Consider the following 18,463-nt stretch of genomic DNA (forward strand, 5'->3'; position numbering starts at 1 on the left):
AATTGAACTGTAACACTATTGAGTTCTTCTGCAGCCACGTTCTCACAGCCGTACTGTATCACAGTTGACCTGTTTGCACTGAATAAAGTTTACTTCTTCACCACACTCCAAATTGGGGATTCCTGTTGGTGTTGAATTGGCAATGACTATGGGTTGACAGACTTGCATCCAAATGCCCTGGGCTCTGATCTGCCTTATATCCATAGACTATAGTCTCTTTCCAACTTTATCCCTTATTTATATAAGTAACAAATAATAAAATAGAAAATCATAGATATTCTGATATTTTTGCTGACTATTCAATTAAAAGTGCAAAAATACAAGGACAACAAAGCAAGGAATTAGTTAAGCTGTTAAAAATAGAATATTTATTAAAGACTGCTTATGACATTTCTGACTTAGTCCCAAAAAGTTAGGGAAAATGAATTCTCATCAAAGATCAGGCCAACTTGGGCAGATAAAATACGCTGAACAATTTGTCTTAATGCAATGTAATATTAACCATTCAAAGTTCTCATGAGACTTTATATAGACTTTCTTTTTGTTTTTAATCAGTGATGTGTCACTGCTCTAAGTGATGTGTCAAGGTTTTTGCCCCCCAATCCTTTCGTCATGCTGTATCTGGAAATGGACCTGGGTGTAACGTTCTGGTCCTGGACTCTCATTCCTGAGGCCAAGAAATGTTAGAGGGGCATTGGGATGTCAGCATTAGCTCTAGATTGCTTTCTCAAAATGGAGAAAGCGTGGCTCACCACTAATTTTTCCTCACATGGCTGTTGCCTTTGACAAACTACTACTCATTGGGCTAGTTACAAAGGGCTTGTGTGCCCAGCAGAGGGCTGTCGCATTTCACATATTATCATCATTCCGATTGTTTCGTTTGTAGGATTTCAAACTCTGACATCCCTCTTTGATCGAAGCCTGCTCTTCCTCTTTCCCATACCTTCCAGTATTTCCTGAGCTCGCACTTCATCTTTGGCTTTTGACCTTGCTCCAGATATTTTCAGTATAAAATAAAGAGCCTCCTGCTTTTGGAAAATAAAGGCAAAAGATACAGTTTTAGCTCTCAAGGAGCTCATAGTCAACTATGATAGGCAAAAAAGAATCAGATGATTACAGTACTGTGTAGCAAAAGTTATGTCAGAGATCATTTTTAGTAGTGTGGTCAACGGGGCATTGAACCTAAATAGAAAAAGCCCTGGTATATTATTTTTCTATTGCTATGTAACAAATGATCCCAGAACTTAATGGCTTAAAACAACATTTATTATCTGGAAGTTTCTGGGAGCACGAGCATGGGCCTGGCCCAGAGGGTCCTGGGACTCAGGGTTTCTCACAAGTCTGCGATTAAGGTTGGGCTGTAGTTACCACAAGGTTTGCCAGGGGGTGGATCTGTTGCTAGGCCTCAGTTCTTTAGTGCTATTGCCTCGAGGCCACCTTCAGTTCCTCACCAGGTGGACCACTCCATAGGGCAGCCCACACAGTATGCCTGCTGGCTTCATCAGAGTGAGGAAGTGAGAGGGCAAGAGGGGGGTGCAAGCAAGATAGGAGTCACAGTCTCAGAAGTGACACCCATCGTTTTTTCCCTATTTTGTTTGTTAGAAGCAAGTCACTAGCTTGACCCCACATTCAAAGGAAAGAGATACCCAAAGGCATAAAGAGCAGGAGGTGGGGATTATTGGGGACCATGTTAGAAACTGCCTACAACACCCAGAATAAAATATCTGTCAGAAAGTCTTGAACTTTTCCTAGTAGGAGATAAAAGTGTATCCTTCAGGCCAGAAAGTGGCTTAGCATTAATTATTGAATTGACAAGTTATCTCATTTCTCATTAGGTTCAGGGTGTACAAGATTGGATGTAGCCAAAAGGGCTGACAGAAACGGAAGCATGGAGAGCGACAAGCACTTATAATTTATTGAAAGGCTGTGTGCAAGAAACTGTGTTAGGTGCCTCTGGACTCGCACTTAACTTTCACAGTGCATTGTATGAAATAGGGAGACAGCCTTAGTGGCAGGGCTGTTTCACAGAGCTGTGAGGTTGTGTCCGGCATGACGGCTGAGCTGGCGCTGACAGGGCGAGCAGCACGTGTTGGAATGTGCACATAGTGGCCATGTTCAGCAGGCACATCCTGGCATCGGGAGTTAGCACTTCCTCACTAGTGGTGTGTGACTTTGACAAGTAATTTAAGGTCTCTGAGCCTCAGTTTCCTCATCTTCAAAATAAGGCATCATAATATTAATTCTCAGGATTGCTATAAAGATTAAATGAGCTGTCATCATCATAATTTACTCAGTGCTTACTAGGATTCAGCCACTCCTCTGTTTTGAATATATTCACTTTCACAGTAACTCCATAAAAGTATTTTTATGATCTCATTTTTATGGATGAGGAAACTAAGGCATGGAGAGGTTAAGTAGTGCGCCAGATGTCATAGAGCTAGGAAATGGTTTGGCTCTAGACTCTGTGTTTTTAATGCCTGTACTATACTGCATGTCATTCTGGAGTCAAGACCAGAGATAGCACAGTGGCCAGCACTTTTTATAAACTCAGTATCACCTCTTATTTTACCTCTAGTTTGCTAATGGGGAGACAAAGACTCATAAGTGATTCATCACTTACTTACAGAGTAATCCAGCTCTTAAATGGGAGAGCCAAGATTTTAATCCTTTTATGGATGGATCCAAGGCAGATGGTGTTTTTTTGTTGTTGTGCTTTTGTTTTTTTCAGAATAATGATGCCAACTCTGAAGTAGTCTTAGTCAAAAGGAAAACTACCTGAATAATTCCTCAGGGCATTGCTATGTTATAATTCAGCACAAACACTGATGTTTGTAAGAGTGATTCTAGACCAGGGGTGTCCAAACTTTTTTCAACCATTTTCACCAAGATCCATATGTGGTAAAATACACAAACAGCCACTCACTCGAGGTGAAGTACGTATTGCCTCACCTGGCGTATGTAAGTAAACTAAATATATTTTTGGAATTTGCTGCGGGCCAATTAACAATGGATCGCGGGCCGCAGTTGGCCCGTGGGCTGTAGTTTGGAGACCCCTGGTCTAGACCATCAAGAAAAGGATAAATTTTATGTAATGTACCTTCTGTAGGAAGGACTGAAAGTATGTAACATATTTTAGGTTTCTGTTAAATTCAGTAACATAGAATCAGTTTGATACTACACTGGGTAAGCTTCAGCTACCTGGAAAATTGATTTATGTTGCACACGTCATTCCTGAGCAGTGTCAGTTAAATGAGGTGTGGCTATGTAAGATAAGAAGGATAGTGAATGTAATAGTTTTGGGTATTTAGCTACAAAATGGACCTCGACAGTCTTAGTTCAGTTTCCTGCATTTTACTGGAATTACAGAATGCTCTGTAACCTATGAAATTAATCATGTTAAAAGGATGTGATTCACATAATATATTTTTATTTTTAAAAAACGTATATGCCCATTCACTAGTTATACCTTTACCATGTAGGGGTGTGTGTGTGTGTGTGTGTGTATAAAAGTTATTAATTATGTACCTCATTCTGTGTTGCTGTTATCAAGGAATAGAGAGACAATGGTTTTGAGAAATGAAGTGTTATTTCTTAAAGAAAACAAGCAGTTTACCTGTGAGGACATATCAACAGCCTAGTAGGTGCTATTTTAATTTTATGTTCTCCACCCTAAATTGGCTTTCAGTACTGGGTGGGTGGGGTTAAAAACAAACCTTTTATATTTCTGTAATCATTTCACCATCGTCATCTTACAAAAGATCTCAATTAATCTCTCTTACTTTTTATCCATTTTCTGACTTCTCTGCTCTAAGGGTTTTTCAGAGCTCTCCTTCACTCTTGATTTATGTCTCTCAAAATGATAACGTCTACTATCATAGTGTTGAAAATGTTGAGAAGGCAGTTTCATGAGTTAAATTAAGTAAGTGACCATTGGAGTCAGAATTACTTTAGTTTAGATACCTTTTCTGTTGTTTGCTAGCAAGATACCAGGGCAAATTCCTTAAATTCTATAAATTTTCATTTTCATTCTGTGTTAAATGGGTACGCAAGTGGTACCCTTAGGTACATTAAGATGTTCTAAGGATTAAATTATATAACCCATATAAAATTCTCAGTATAGTGCCTGGCAAATAGTAAGAGGTCAATAAATGTGAATTATTATTAATAAATATTATTGTTAATACATATTTTTGTTAATATTATTACATATTGGTACTATCATTTTAAAGTGCTGAGAGCTTCCAACTCTGTACCTTCAGTTCAGATATCTCTTCTGGGACTCAGCCTGTTTAAACCCCACATGTAGCTTTCAGTGACTCATCTGCTTAAGTCCATTTCTGTTGCTGATAGATTTGCTCGTGACTTGGGCCAAACTCTGGGGAGAGCTAGGCCGTTCACTTTGCCTAATGGAATTGTGAATAGACTCTTTAATATTCCAGGCACTTGCGGTTATTAGAATAGTTCTATTTCAGCATTTATCTTCCACTTTTGTATATGTTAAGACTTCTGTCTTAAACTTTATTCAAAGCTCTCTCTTCTCTTTAAAATACAGCTGGGACTATCTGTCTTCAGTAGCTTGGAGCAGAGTTTCCCCATCTGCTAGGTGCTAGCTTCTATGTTAGATTCTGGTAGAGAGGAAGGAGAGGAAAAAAGGTGAACCTCTCCTTACTGAACTGTGAGTGGAAGCAGTGACTTGTGAATTGATGAGAGGTCTTTGGCTTACATTGGTCATTTCTGTCAGGGGACAAGGGAGGGCCCTGTTCAGATTTCCTATCGATTCCTCAATATGGGAGATCTGGCTCTGGCTTGGTATTTTCCATTTCCTGCACCCTTAGCTCCTGGCTAGTCCCACAGCATCTCGCTGCTGGGGTTCCTCTTAGGAGAAGCTCCTGCAAGATAGCTCAAACCCAGCTGCCTTCTGAGGTGTTTACTGCTTCAGCCGCAACGGTATACTCGTACGTGTAGTTCCACTGCTTCCGCTCTTTTAGCCCCATCTTCTTTTCTTTTCCTCGCTCACAGTTACCCATGAGGGCTGATTAGTGAGTCTGCTGGTTATACAAGCGTATAACTGGGGAACAAAATGCTTTTCTCCTTTTCTTGTAGAAATCCCACTATGGTATAAGTGATTTTCATGAAGCTCCCCATGTCTAATAGCTTTTGGAAAGAGGGGCACTCCTGTAGACCTGTGTCAGGAAGGAAAGGAAATGATCTTTCTCCTTGGATACTGCGCTTCTGAAAAGACAGTTCATTCTCTTACCCTCAGTCTTCTGTGTGTTTCGACTATCATTACTGATGGGTATTGGGTGTGGTAGAGAAGATTCTTGGATTCTTGCCTCTCATTAGGTCTTAAAGACAAGTAAGTGTCTGGCCGCAACTGCTGGCGAATCTCTGAGCTTAGAATGCAAGAGCTTTGCATGTTTTGTGTATAATTTTGAGCATCTGCAGCAATTCCTGGAAAACAGGACAAAAATCTCATATGGACCTCTGTTACACTCCATTAAAAATTGTCAGTACCACAGATCTGGGACCATCATTGTTCTGTTCTCATTTTATATCCTCATTATCTAACATAGCATCTGCAATATAGTAGATACTCCATAAATATTTATTGAATGAAAAGCGAAAGATAATACATAGAAAAGCTGATCCTAAGCTCTATGGCACACAATAGATAGAAAAGACACGATCCTGGAAATAGGGAAAAACAGAAATTAATGTCATCATCTTACTACTTTATAACACCTAAAGTTCTTAAATTGGTCCCTTTGATACCATTGTGTTTATTGTGTGGATTTCTATACTTTTATGGTTTGGTTTCACTTTCTACTTATTAAATAATTACTTTATGAGAACTGTGGGAATATTTTTAAATCTTTACTGTGTTTCTGCAGTGAGTTCTGCTGTAATATAGTGATTATTAAGTTATCTCAAATCTACTCATGATTATTAAAAGGCCCAGTCCAATAAATATTTTTATTTTTGTTCCTTCTTTTCCAAATCACATTAAAATGGTCCCTTTTGCACTTACGTGATTTTGTAAAAGTTTTATACTCATTTTATTTTGTAAGAGTTTTATACTCACTTTAAAATGGCAGATTCTTTTCTTAGCTTTTAAAATTTCTTTTCTCAAAACTTGATTTCCAAGCAAAGTATTCAAGAGAAAATTTAAATCTAAATTTAGTGTGTTAGATAAATATGAATAAAATTTGATGAAAAATACTGAATGGTGTGTTTTATAGTGCCTTAGAAATTTTGGGAATATTACTGGGTTCCCAAGTAGATTTACCTGAGAGATCAACCATGAGTCATCTAGAGTTACGTTAGCTTGGTCACTTGAGCTGAGCACATCCCTTCATAATCTTTGTTAAAAACACAAATAGTCATCATAAGGTTCTGTACCAATGCATTTAAACAATGTTTAAGAAGAGGGAAAAAGATACAACCTTTTTACAATGTTGTTTTCAAAAAAATTGCTAGGAATTTACAGAGATTGCTAAAGAAGTAAATTGTATTCTCAGCCAGTTTCTTGGCTATTTCTGGTACCAATGGGGAGTGGGGTTGGTAATGCAAGTTACCAGGGAAACCTTTTCCTCATTGGAAGAGGAAAATTGTGTACTAGGAGTCCATGCGTAGAAAGGCTGTAATCTTGCTTTGTTTTCATTTCATAGGTTAGTCAGAGAGGAGCAAAGATTGTAGAAACTGGATGCTAAGAATGCAGAAGGGCAAAAGCAAATTTATAATCTTAAATTGATTATTCATACTAACAATATCGCTGACAGTAGTACTGATACGATTATTAAAAATGATTATAAATATTTATCAAGGACTCTATAGTTTAAAACTGCACTCATCTAAATTATGTCTTTTGGGAGACAATATTGTCACCAACCTTATCTTAGAAATAAGGAAACTTTAGTCAAGTGCATGACCCGTGGCCAACAGGGTTTAAGTAGGAATCTGTAAGTTGTTCTCAGTCTCCTTGATTCCAGAGTATTGTGCTTTACACATCACCTGTTTTTCTAAAGTAAAGCTAACTCCTGGACTTGCTTGTGATAAGATGCAGAGGTAGGTTTAGTGTGTATTCAAGAAAGCATAGTTTCGGGACCTCTCACTTTGCATGGTCTCATTCCAAAGTCTTGGGAGAGGCCCTAACAGTCTTCAAATATTTTTGTTAAATTTTGCAATATATTTTTTTAAACCAAGTTTTTTTGTTTGTTCGTTTTGTTTACAATCAATCTTTCCACTGCATCTTCACCTCTGACTTCCCCTTGTATTGATTTTGGCATACAAGTGATTGTGGGCAGTTTTGCGATCTGACTTAAAGGATACTGATTTGGCAATACACTTGATTTAATAAAATTTATTTATGTGGTTTGAAGTCACTCCCCATATCGTTAAATTCCTGCTAGCCATGGTGATGCAGAGGTGTTTTCTAGGAATATTACTATATCCTGCTGAGTTGATTTCAGCAGGGTTGAGACATAAAAGTGCATCATAGGCAGTTATTTATAATATGAATTCATCCTATAGCTTCAGTACGTAAAGTATGTAGGAAGAAGAGAGCAAAGTTGGAAATGTTCACAGCCAGAAGCTAATTTGAATGAAATGTAAGTAGAGAAATGGATGCTCATTAACACTCATTCAAAAGTCTTCTCTTCCTGACTGAGAATTTCCCAACTATGACAACAATACTAAAATGTTGCATGGTGTTAGCAATGACAAATTATGAAACTGAAAGCTGATTTAGTAAAGGAAGCTAATTAATAGAAATAGGGCATTCTTTTTTTGATTTTGTGTTTTTGGTATTGCAACTTGATAACATTTGTAATTTGTTGTGATTTATTTTTTCATTCCAAATAAATACTCTTCTAGATGATTTTGTATTTATAATTGTGTGTGTGTGTGTGTGTGTGTGTGTGTTTATAATTGTGTGTGTGTGTGTGTCTGTATTTTTAAAGAGGCCCCTTTTCTCCCAACTTGTATAGAAGAAAACTTCATAAAACCTGGATCCTCCACTGCAATATGTATGCCCAGCAAATATTTCTTAAACAAATAAACATCTTCAGGAATTGGTTTTGATGCCAAGACGATTTGATACAGTAAAGTTGTGATTTGAAGAAGTTGTGGGTGGGTTTTCTCTTCAAGCTTGGGAGGCAGATGCTGTACTTTATGAAGCTTGTGCTTCATACAGATTTATTGTACATCTACTTTAGTTTCTGTCTAAAACTAACTACCTGCATTTTATGTTCAGAGATTTTTCCCTCCTCCTCCAGCAACTTAGCCTCTGGCCTTCACAGAACATGAAACAGAACCTTTGTTTTTGAAAACTTTGGCCATTGAGGTAATGGAAATTGTTTTGGGCTGGGAAGGACTCCAGTGGAAGTGGTCCAGGCTGTGAGAGACAACGTTAGAGGCCTTGAGTTTGGGTGTCACACATGATGGCAGGCTGTTGGGAGTTATAGGGACCAGCATCTTGTTCCCTCCGTTTCTCTAGTTCTTGGAAGTCATGATTTTTTTGTAAGGCCTAGTGGATTGTGGCACTAGAAGTCATTGCTTGAGACATCTAACAGTAGTTTCTGGAGTCCTAGGTTATTACAGAGTGGGTAGAAACACTGCTCTGTAAATGGGTACTTGGATGATCAGACAATTCATATCACATCTCGAGCTAAAGACTGTAGTCCCTTTTCTCTAATTCATTGAACTAGGAAACCACCCCACCCCATCAGTCTAATCCAAGACTCTTGTACATATAACCCTAGGGTAGTAATTCTCAAAATGTGGTCCTCTTTCCACATTTAAGGGTCACCTGTAAACATTTTAGAAATACAAATTCTCAGGCCTACTAATCAGAAACTCTAGGGAGTAGTGCCATAGAACAAATGTAGAGATACTATGTATGGATCCATAGCATTTCACACAAGTGGGGAGCAGGAAAGTCAGCTGGGCCTCCTGAGGGATGGGAAACAGACACAGAAAAGCCATCAGGAGAGAGGGCAATGATGAGACCCTCTCTAGATACGGGATGGCCTGGTGTGTCCTGGCTTTGCTCTGTAAATATTCTGAATTTTTCCTTGTTTGAAGCATTTTTTTCCTTGCTTCTCTATACGTACTGCTGAAAAGTGACCTTCTCTTAGCTCCACAGGAGCTCAGTTAGCAGAGATTGATTAATGAATCTGAAACTCCATTTTAGGAGAAGGATTTGATTGACTCTATTTGGGTGAGTTACGGCCAGGCTGACAGGATCATATAGGACAAGCAGGGCTGTAAGGGGGGTCACACTGTGTGTGGTCAGTCAGTTTCCAGGAAAGGGGCTCACGGTGCACACCAGGATCCCTAAGACTGAAGAGCACTAATATTACAGGTTACCTTTCTCATTTTCTAAACATTTCTTGCCCACAGTTTGATTCTGTTGTACTTTAAGTCTTGTGCTCATTTCCATATGCCTGGATATATGAAAATCAAATGGGTTTGGCAAGAAAGTTAAGCTTCTGCTGGAGCAGGAGGTAGTTGGAAGTTTGATTTCCATGCTGGGGTTTTTATCGCCTGCTTAAGATAGAAAGTGTATTTCCTCCAAAGCTCTGAAATAGTTCAATACATACTACTAATATTGCTGTTCAGGCATTTTAATTAAGCATCTCTCACTTTCATTACCATGATATTCAAATAATATATGATGCAGTGAGCCTTTTTTGGTTGCAAAACTGGAAGCCCTCCAATAATTTAAGCAATATTTCCAATGAATTTAATCTTAACTCAGACTCTAGGTAACTAAGAGTTGCTTTTACTAATACCTCAAAATAATCACAGTTTTGTTATAATCACAGGTTTAATCTTCTTTTGTTTTTCTCATTGTTAATAAACTCAGTTATTTCCACGTCCAAATTTTTGTTTATTATTTCCTTAAAGCTAATTTTGCTGAATTCCCAGTGCCATACAATAAGAGGGTACTTTTAATCATAAAGACTTTAGGGTATCATCCAGAAGTTGGCAAATGTTTTCATTTAGGGGCCAGAGAGTAACTATTCTAGGCATGGGCCACATGTAGTTTGTCACATCTGCTTCTCTTCCCCGTCTTCCTCTCACCTTCCTCTTCCACCCCATTTTCCTCCTCTTGCTTTTATTTCTTCTGCTCCGTGTCCTCTTCCTTCATCTTTGTAACCTATTCTTAGCTCATAAGCCATACAAAAAGAAGCTTCAGGGTGAGTTTGGCCCATGAGCTTTTCCAAACCATGGGTATAATCCAAAAAGGAACCTGAAAGTGACTTAATTTTCTCTCTTCAAACTCTCTTGTGAATTTTTTTTCTTTTTCTTTTTTTCCAGCAGAAAAACAGACACACAGACCAATGGAATAGAATTGAAAACCCAGAAATAAATCCACATAAATATGGACAGATAATTTGACAAAGGAGCCAAAAACATACAATGGAGAAAAGAGCCTCTTCAATAAATGGTGCTGGGAGAATTGGATAGCCACGTGCAAAAGAATGAAACTAGACTGCTATCTGTCACCATGTACAAAATTTACTAAAAATTCTCAAAGACCTAAATAAATATAAGACCTGAAACAATAAACTGCATAGAAGAAAACATAGGTACTAAACTTATGGACTTTGGGTTCAAAGAGGATTTTATGAATTTGATTTCAAAGGCAAGGGAAGTAAAAGCTAAAATAAACGAATGGGACTATATCAAACTGACATGCTTCTGCACAGCAAAAGAAACCATCAACAAAATAAAGAGACAGCCAACTGAATGGGAGAAGATATACTTACTTCTCCCCTTTCCCTTTCCCTTCCTTTCCCTGCCCTTTCTTTCCCTTCCCTCCCCTTTCTCCTCTCCTCTCTTCTCTCCTCTCTCCTCCTTCCTTTCTTTTGGGGAGAGGGCTCCAGTAGTAGTGGACTGCTGGTCTCAAAAGAGTGAAAAGATGGAAACAGGATCCCATCATTGAACTTACCTTCCTTCTCAGAAATCAGTCCAATAGCTGGAATGAGGACTGCATTGAAGCTAATGAAAGATGCGATGTTATTAACTCCATTTTTTCTTTTATATTAATGTCAGGTGTACAGCAGGGTGGTTAGACATTTATATAATTTAAAAAGTGGTCCTCCTGACTAGTCTAGTACCCACCTGGCACTATACATAGTTATATCATTGACTATATTTCCTATGCTTTATTTTACCTCCCCATGACTATTTTGTAACTACCAACTTGTACTTCTTAATCCCTTCACCTTTTCACCCCGCCCCCCAGACCCCCTCCCATTTATTACCCCATGAGTCTAGTACCCCTCTGACACCATACGTAGTTATTACAATATTATTGACTATGTTCCTTATGCTATAGCCTCCATTCCCATGACAACTGTGTAACAACAAATTTGCACTTCTTAATCCCTTCCTCTTTTTTACCCAGCCCCTCTCATCTGCCAACCATTAAAATGTTCTCTTTATCTATGATTTTGCTTCTGTTTGTTTATTTTATTCTTTAGATTCCACATATAAGCAAAATCACAGTGCATCTGTTTTTCTCTGTCTGACATATTTCACTCAGCAAAACACCCTCCAAGTCCATCCATGCCATCATAGATGGCAAGGACCCATTCACTTCCCTGGCCAAGCAATATTCCATTGTATGTATGTACCACCTCCTCTTTATCCATTCTTCCATCGACGAACACCCAGGCTGCCTCCACATCTTAGCCATTGTAAACAGTGCTGCAATGAACATATGGATGCACATGTCCTCTTGAAGTAGCATTTTGGGTTTCTTCAGGTAAATACCCAGAAGTGGGATTACTGGGTCCTTCATTATCTTTTGTTATAAAGTCTATTTTTGTCTGGTGTAAGTATTGCTACCCCAGCTTTTTTTTTTCTTTTTTTCATTTTCATGAAATATCTTTTACAATCCCTTTGCTTTCAGTCTGTGTATGTCTTTTGATATGAAGTGAGTCTCTTGTAGGCAGCATGTGTAAGGGTTTTGTGTTCTTATCCAGCATATGTAAGGACTTTGTTGTCTTATCTTTTGATTAGAGCATTTAATCCATTTACATTGAAAGTGATTGTTGATAGATATGTAGTTATTGCCATTTTATCATTCATATTTTTTATATTTATTTGTTTGTTTATTTACTTATTTATTTTCATCTTAAGTCCCTGTAATATTCTTTGTAATGCTGGCTTGGTAGTGATGAACTCCTTTAGCTTTTTCTTGTCTGGGAAGCTTTCTGTCCTTTAATTTTAAATGATAGCCTTACTGGGTAGAGTATTCTTGGCTGTAGAACATTGCTTTTCATCACTTTGAGTATGTCGTGTCAATCCCTTCTGGCCTGTAAAGTTTCTGTTGAGAAATCATCTGAGAATCTTATGGGAGCTCCCTTATAAGTAACTAGATGCTTTTCTCTTCCTGCTTTTGAGATTCTCTCTTTGTGTTTAACCTTTGGCATTTTAATTATGATGTATGGGCATGTTTGGGTCATCTTGTTTGGGGCTCTCTGCACTTCCTGGGCTTGTATGTTTATTTCCTTTGCCTGGTTAGGAAAGTTTTCAGTCATTATTTCTTCAAATAGATTCTCAATCCCTTGCTTTCTCTCTTCTCCCTCTGTACCTCTATGATGTGAATATTGTTGTGCTTGATGTTGTCCCAGAGGTCTCTCAAACTCCCCTCATTTTTTTTTGGATTCTGTCTTCTTTTTGCTATTCTGATTGGGTGTTTTATGCTACCTTGTCTTCCAAATCACTGATTTGATCTTCTGCTTTATCTAGTCTGGTGGTGATTCCTTCTAGTGCGTTCTTCATTTCAGTTATTGTATTCTTCACTTCTGACTGGTTCTTTTTTTTTTTTTTTTTTTTTTTTTTATGCTTGCTATCTCTTTGTTGAAGTTCTCACTGAGTTCTTTGAATATCCTTATACTTATTGTTTTGAACTCTGTCTCTGGTAGGTTGCTTGCCTCCATTTCATTTAGTTCTTTTTCTGGAGTTTTCTCCTGTTTTCTTTTTTTGGAGGATGTATTTTTTTGTGTGTGTTTGTTTCTGTGTATTAGGTAGATCTGCTACATCTCCCAGTCTTGCCAGGTGGCCTTATGTAGTAGGTGCCCTGTGGGGCCCAGTGACACAGTCTCCCTGGTCATCTGCACTGGGTGCTTCAGGAGTGTCCCTTGTGTGGGTTGTGTGTGCCCTCTTGTTATGGTTGAACTTTGATTGCTCTTGGCTTGTCGGTGGGTGGGATGACTCTCAGGATGACTGGCTGTGGGGTTTGGCCACATCTACATCCTACTGCATGGAGTGGATTTGCACCAGTGGGCTCTTGTACCTAGTGAGACTGCTCTTTGGGTGTACTGCTGTGGGGCTAATTGGGTTGTGCTCTGTTGTGGTTCAACAGGTTTGTTCGTTCTGGGGTCTTTTGGGAGGGGCTCCTGTTCAGGTCACGTCAGCCACTGCCTGTGACCCTGTGGGACTATGTGGTAGGAGCTACAAAGTGATATGTGGTTAGTTGTTACCAGTGCTAAACCTGGAGGCACATGAGAGAGGCCACATTGTGAACCGAGGACAGCTGCCACCAGTGCTGGGCCTAGGGTAGCTCCACAAAAAGCCGGGACACCCCAAGGCCTGTTGCCACCTCTTGCGAATTTTCAAACACCCTTTTGTGATCAAATCATATGATCAGATTGTGGTGTAGAAAGAGAATGAAACATGCAGAGCAATGGAAATAAGGGACAACAAATTGGTAAATGACCTTAGAATTAATAATACAGAAGATATCTATAAGTATCTATGTCATGCCAGATATTAAATAAATACACTTTTCACTTAATCCTCCAAACCGCACTGGTAGGTTTATAACATTTTATAGATGACAAAACATGCATGAATAGGTAACATTACTAAGTAACTTGAACTATTTGTTGAGTTCAAACTCAAGTTTATGTGGTATGTAAAACCCATCTTTGTAATATACCACATTGTGATCCTGTATAGAATAGAGTGAAGAATTCCACATACCTCACCACAGATTTGTAAACATTTAAAAAACTGCATTCTGAAAGCATATAATGAAGTTGTTACAGTGTTAAAATAATTTTTCAGGTACTTATTACAGTCAATAAGGGTACATAAGTTTGAACTGCTTAGAAATATCATCTTCAATGATAACATACTGCCTTTTGCAGTACGTGTGGCTTGAAAAGTTTCAAAGTTCCTGTCCTAATAAATTGAAGTAATGCATTGCTTACAATATTCAGTATGCCTTATTCCTTGTTTCTATATCAGTAAGCTTATAATCATAATGTAGTCATGAAATATGCAAGAGAAATGTGGGGATATTGGTCCCTTCTCTTTTTCTGAGGTGTGATAACGTAAAAAAAGGAACTGAAATGAACTTGCTTAGTTGATGATGTTGCTAAGACTGCTGTTGGAATCATACATACCCTTAAGCTAATGGATATTTTATTAGACTGCCTCTTGTGTGTTGCTTTATGTTTTAGCTAGAGCGTTTTCTTTCTTTCTAATGGATATACAGCTGGACCTACTTTTCTCAAATTAGCTTATCATCAAGGCTATTATTCCATAAATGTGCATCAGATGTTACTTAAATCTGGCTTGATTACAGATGCTCCCTACAGTTTTATTCAATTGCTTAACTCTAAGCATTATGCCATCAAACCATTTAATTTAGCCATCTCCAGAAGTTTTATTTAAATTGTTTAATATTATGGTAATTAAATAACTCATTACTCAAACCATAAAAGGAAAGTCATAACACAATAATAATGTTACTATCTGAATATTACTTTTTGTCCTAACTCCAACATAGTAATAAAATGCCATATCAACTCTAAACGTACCTTTGTGAAGTATGGTATCACGTTAAATCTGGACTTTATAGATGAAGAACTCATAGTGTTGTATTGATTTGCATTAAGTGTAAAAATAACTCATAATGTTTCATGGTTTAATGGTCTTTCATAGAACAAGACTGTCTTAGTATGTTTGGGCTGCTGAACTGGGTGGCTGACACAATAAGTATGTCTCACAGTTGTAGAGGTTGGGAAATCCAAGATCAAGGCACTGGCAGATTTGATGTCTGGGAAAAGCCCTCTTCCTCATTCACAGACAGCCGTCTTTCTGCTGTGTCCTCATATGGCAGAAGGGACAAGGGAGTTCTGTAGGGTCACTTTTATAAGGTCACAGCCGTCATGCATGAGGGCTCCACCCTCATGACCTAATTACCCTCAAAGCCCCCATCTCCTCATACTAGCACATTGTGGGTTAGAATTTAAACGTGAATTTTGGGGGACATAAACATTCAGTCCATTGCAGAGAATATACATTATTTTCTTACTTTTTGTTTAAACTTTCATGAATTTGCCTTGGTGTGCTTAAGTCATTATGTAAAATATATAAAATTCCACAAGAAGTTCACATCTTATGGGGGAAATACGGAAATATAAGTCATGACTGTGCAGTCCAGCATTGTAGTCATTGGATAGATATGGCTGTTTACATTTATTAATATAAAATGCAGTTAAAAATTCGGTTCCTGAGTCACACTAGCCATATTTCACATGCTCCGTCGCCACTTGTGGCTAGTGGTTATCATATTGGACAGCACAAATATAGAACATTTTCATAATTTTAGAAACTTCTATTTGATAGCACTGTTATGCAAATAGAAACTAGGGCATAAGATGAAAAGACACTAAGTGGAAAGACTTACCTAAAGTGTTGTATGATAATACTTAATGTTAGGACTACAATTGTGCATTCCTCTTTGAGAATCTCAAAATGATAGGGGGAGCAAGAAGTATGCTACATAGATTTGGAACTAAAGTTTCATATTGTTCTTATTACAAAACAATGTTAATTGAGAAAGGGGCTATGCATTCTTGCAAGTAACACTATTTTGGAATAACAGTTTTAATTACCAGAGGAATCTTTTACTAATTTCTCTCCGGTGAAGATTCAATTCTTCCATCGTTTTTTTTCTAGTACCTCTACCATTAAACCTTCCTTTTTATATAGCACTAATGTACTCTGACACTAAAGATACGCACAGTGGATTTCATTGTTATAAACTCAACTGTGTAGTTTTCGTTTACTAGTAAGAAATTATATATTAGTAGATCATAAAATCCCCCTCATTGGCCTTGAATCCTAAGATAAATTTATCGTTAAAGGTCTTTGTGGTATGGAATATAAGTAGCATAAGAGAAAATGAATTTGAGAACAACTTTAAAAGAAGTGCAATGGTGTTTTTCCACTTACTGTTCTTTAGCGTGACTTTGAGTGAAAGTCAATGAAATAATGAGAAAGCGCAGATCTGTGCAGAAATGATTAGTGCCTGGTGAATGGATGGGGCAAAAGGAAACTAGAGAATGTAGTGGTTCAGGAACACTACTTTTAATGAAGCTTTGCCTTCATACATAGAGGAACTTTGAAGAATCTTAAAAAAAGTGAAACAACATTCCTTAAAGTATGTCTCTTATATAACAACTCTGAAAGCTTGGCTTTTGAAGAGCAAGGAGATTCAAATTACCCATAATTATTTTGATGGGAGAATAGAACTGAAAAGCTACATAGAGAATTGTTTCTAATATTGGGTGTTTTTTCTTGTTTTTTTTTTTTGTTTGTTTGTTTTTTTGCCTATGGTGATAGTGAGAGTACAATGAATACGGTAATTTCCAAATTATCTTCTTTAAATCCTTCCTATGTGTCACTTTTGATATGCTTTGATCCCACTTGTGAGCAAATGATTTTTAAATATGTGAAACTAGTTTTCAGATCCATCTAGTCTTGATGTTCTCTTGACTTTGGAATTTCATATCTATTATATGTTGATGCCACACTAAGAGCTTTCTTCGTACAAACTGCCTGCTACTTAATATCAGACAAGATAAAATTGAAGACAAATCATTATTGGGGAAAAATAGTCAGTATACCTTGATAAAGATTTCTATTTACCATGAAAATATAAAATTGTAAACTTGGCAATATCTTTTGTTACCAAACCAAATGAGAAAAACATAACAAAAAAATTATAGACCTGTTTCACACAGGAACACACAAAACATAAATCAGGAAATAGTAATGAATAAAATTTATCAAAAGCTAATACCTCATTATGAAATTGGATTTATTCTAGGAATACAGTATTAGTTCAGAATTATAAAATCAATGTATTTCACTCTAATAACCATTTAAATGACAAGAATGATACAATCATCTCAAGATACAAAATACACGCGGTGTGAGCAAACAGTCCGGTGAGTGTTTAAATAAAAAGAATTGTTACAGTAAAAGACACATTGCCATTAATCCCCCTCAAAACATTCCCCCTCACTTTGAACACACTTATCCCATTGTTCTTGCAACTTTCTGAAGCAGTTCTGGAAGTCATCTTTCGTGAGTGTCTTTAGTTGCACTGTCACGGCTGCCTCGATGTCCTGAATTAATTCAAAACGTTTTCCTTTCATGGTCATTTTGACTTTGGGGAAGAGTCAGAAGTCACATGGTGCCAGATCTGGTGAATAAGGTGCATGAGGACACAATGTAATGTTTTTATTTGATAGAAATTGCCATATAGCAGAAGCAACATGAGACACGGAGTGTTGTCATGATTGAGGATGAAGTAAAGACACTCACGAAGGAAGACATCCAGAACTACTTCAGAAAGTGGCAAGAATGATGGGATAAGTGTGTTCAAAGTGAGGGGGAGTATTTTGAGGGTAACTAATGACAATGTCTTTTACGATAATGAATTTTTTAATTTAAACATTCACTGTATCTTTTGATCACAGCTCGTAATTGAAAAATTGTAACACGAATTCAGTATTTTAAAAAAAAAACCTCTTAGAAAGCAAATTATAGAACAGAACTTCGTTAGCCCAATAAATATATCCATAAAAATTCACACCAAATATCAGTCCCAAGAGAATTTCCTTAAAATTTGGAAACAAGACTTGGATGTCAGGTATTATCACTTTAATTCAACATTTTTCTAGTTGCCAGCCTTACAATAAGTCAATTAAAAGAACAACATTTAGAATACATAGAAAAAACTAAATTATTATTTTCAGCAAATATAATTGTCTACTTGAAAAAGCAAAAGGAATCTGTAGAAAAATTATTAACATTAGTGAGAGTTTATCAAGGCTGTAATATATAATATTGATATTTAAGTCAATTTTATTTCTATATTCCATCTCAACTAACTGGAAAATGTAATTTAAGATGATATCATTTGAAATAGCAACACAATGTTTTTGATTACTATAGAAAGTTTAAGATTACTATGGAAAAACACAACTTATTGAAAGACATTATGAAATAATACCTAAATACATAAAAAGATATAGCACGTTTGTGGGTTGAAAACTCAGTACTATAAAGAAAGTTCAATATGATGTTCCAAAATGACAAATTAGTCAAGTACCCTGCTGGGAGAGCTCACTACAGGGATTCAATTCCT

The sequence above is a fragment of the Rhinolophus sinicus genome, linkage group LG06, assembly GCF_036562045.2.
Source record: "Rhinolophus sinicus isolate RSC01 linkage group LG06, ASM3656204v1, whole genome shotgun sequence".
NCBI classification, from domain to species: Eukaryota; Metazoa; Chordata; class Mammalia; order Chiroptera; family Rhinolophidae; genus Rhinolophus; species Rhinolophus sinicus.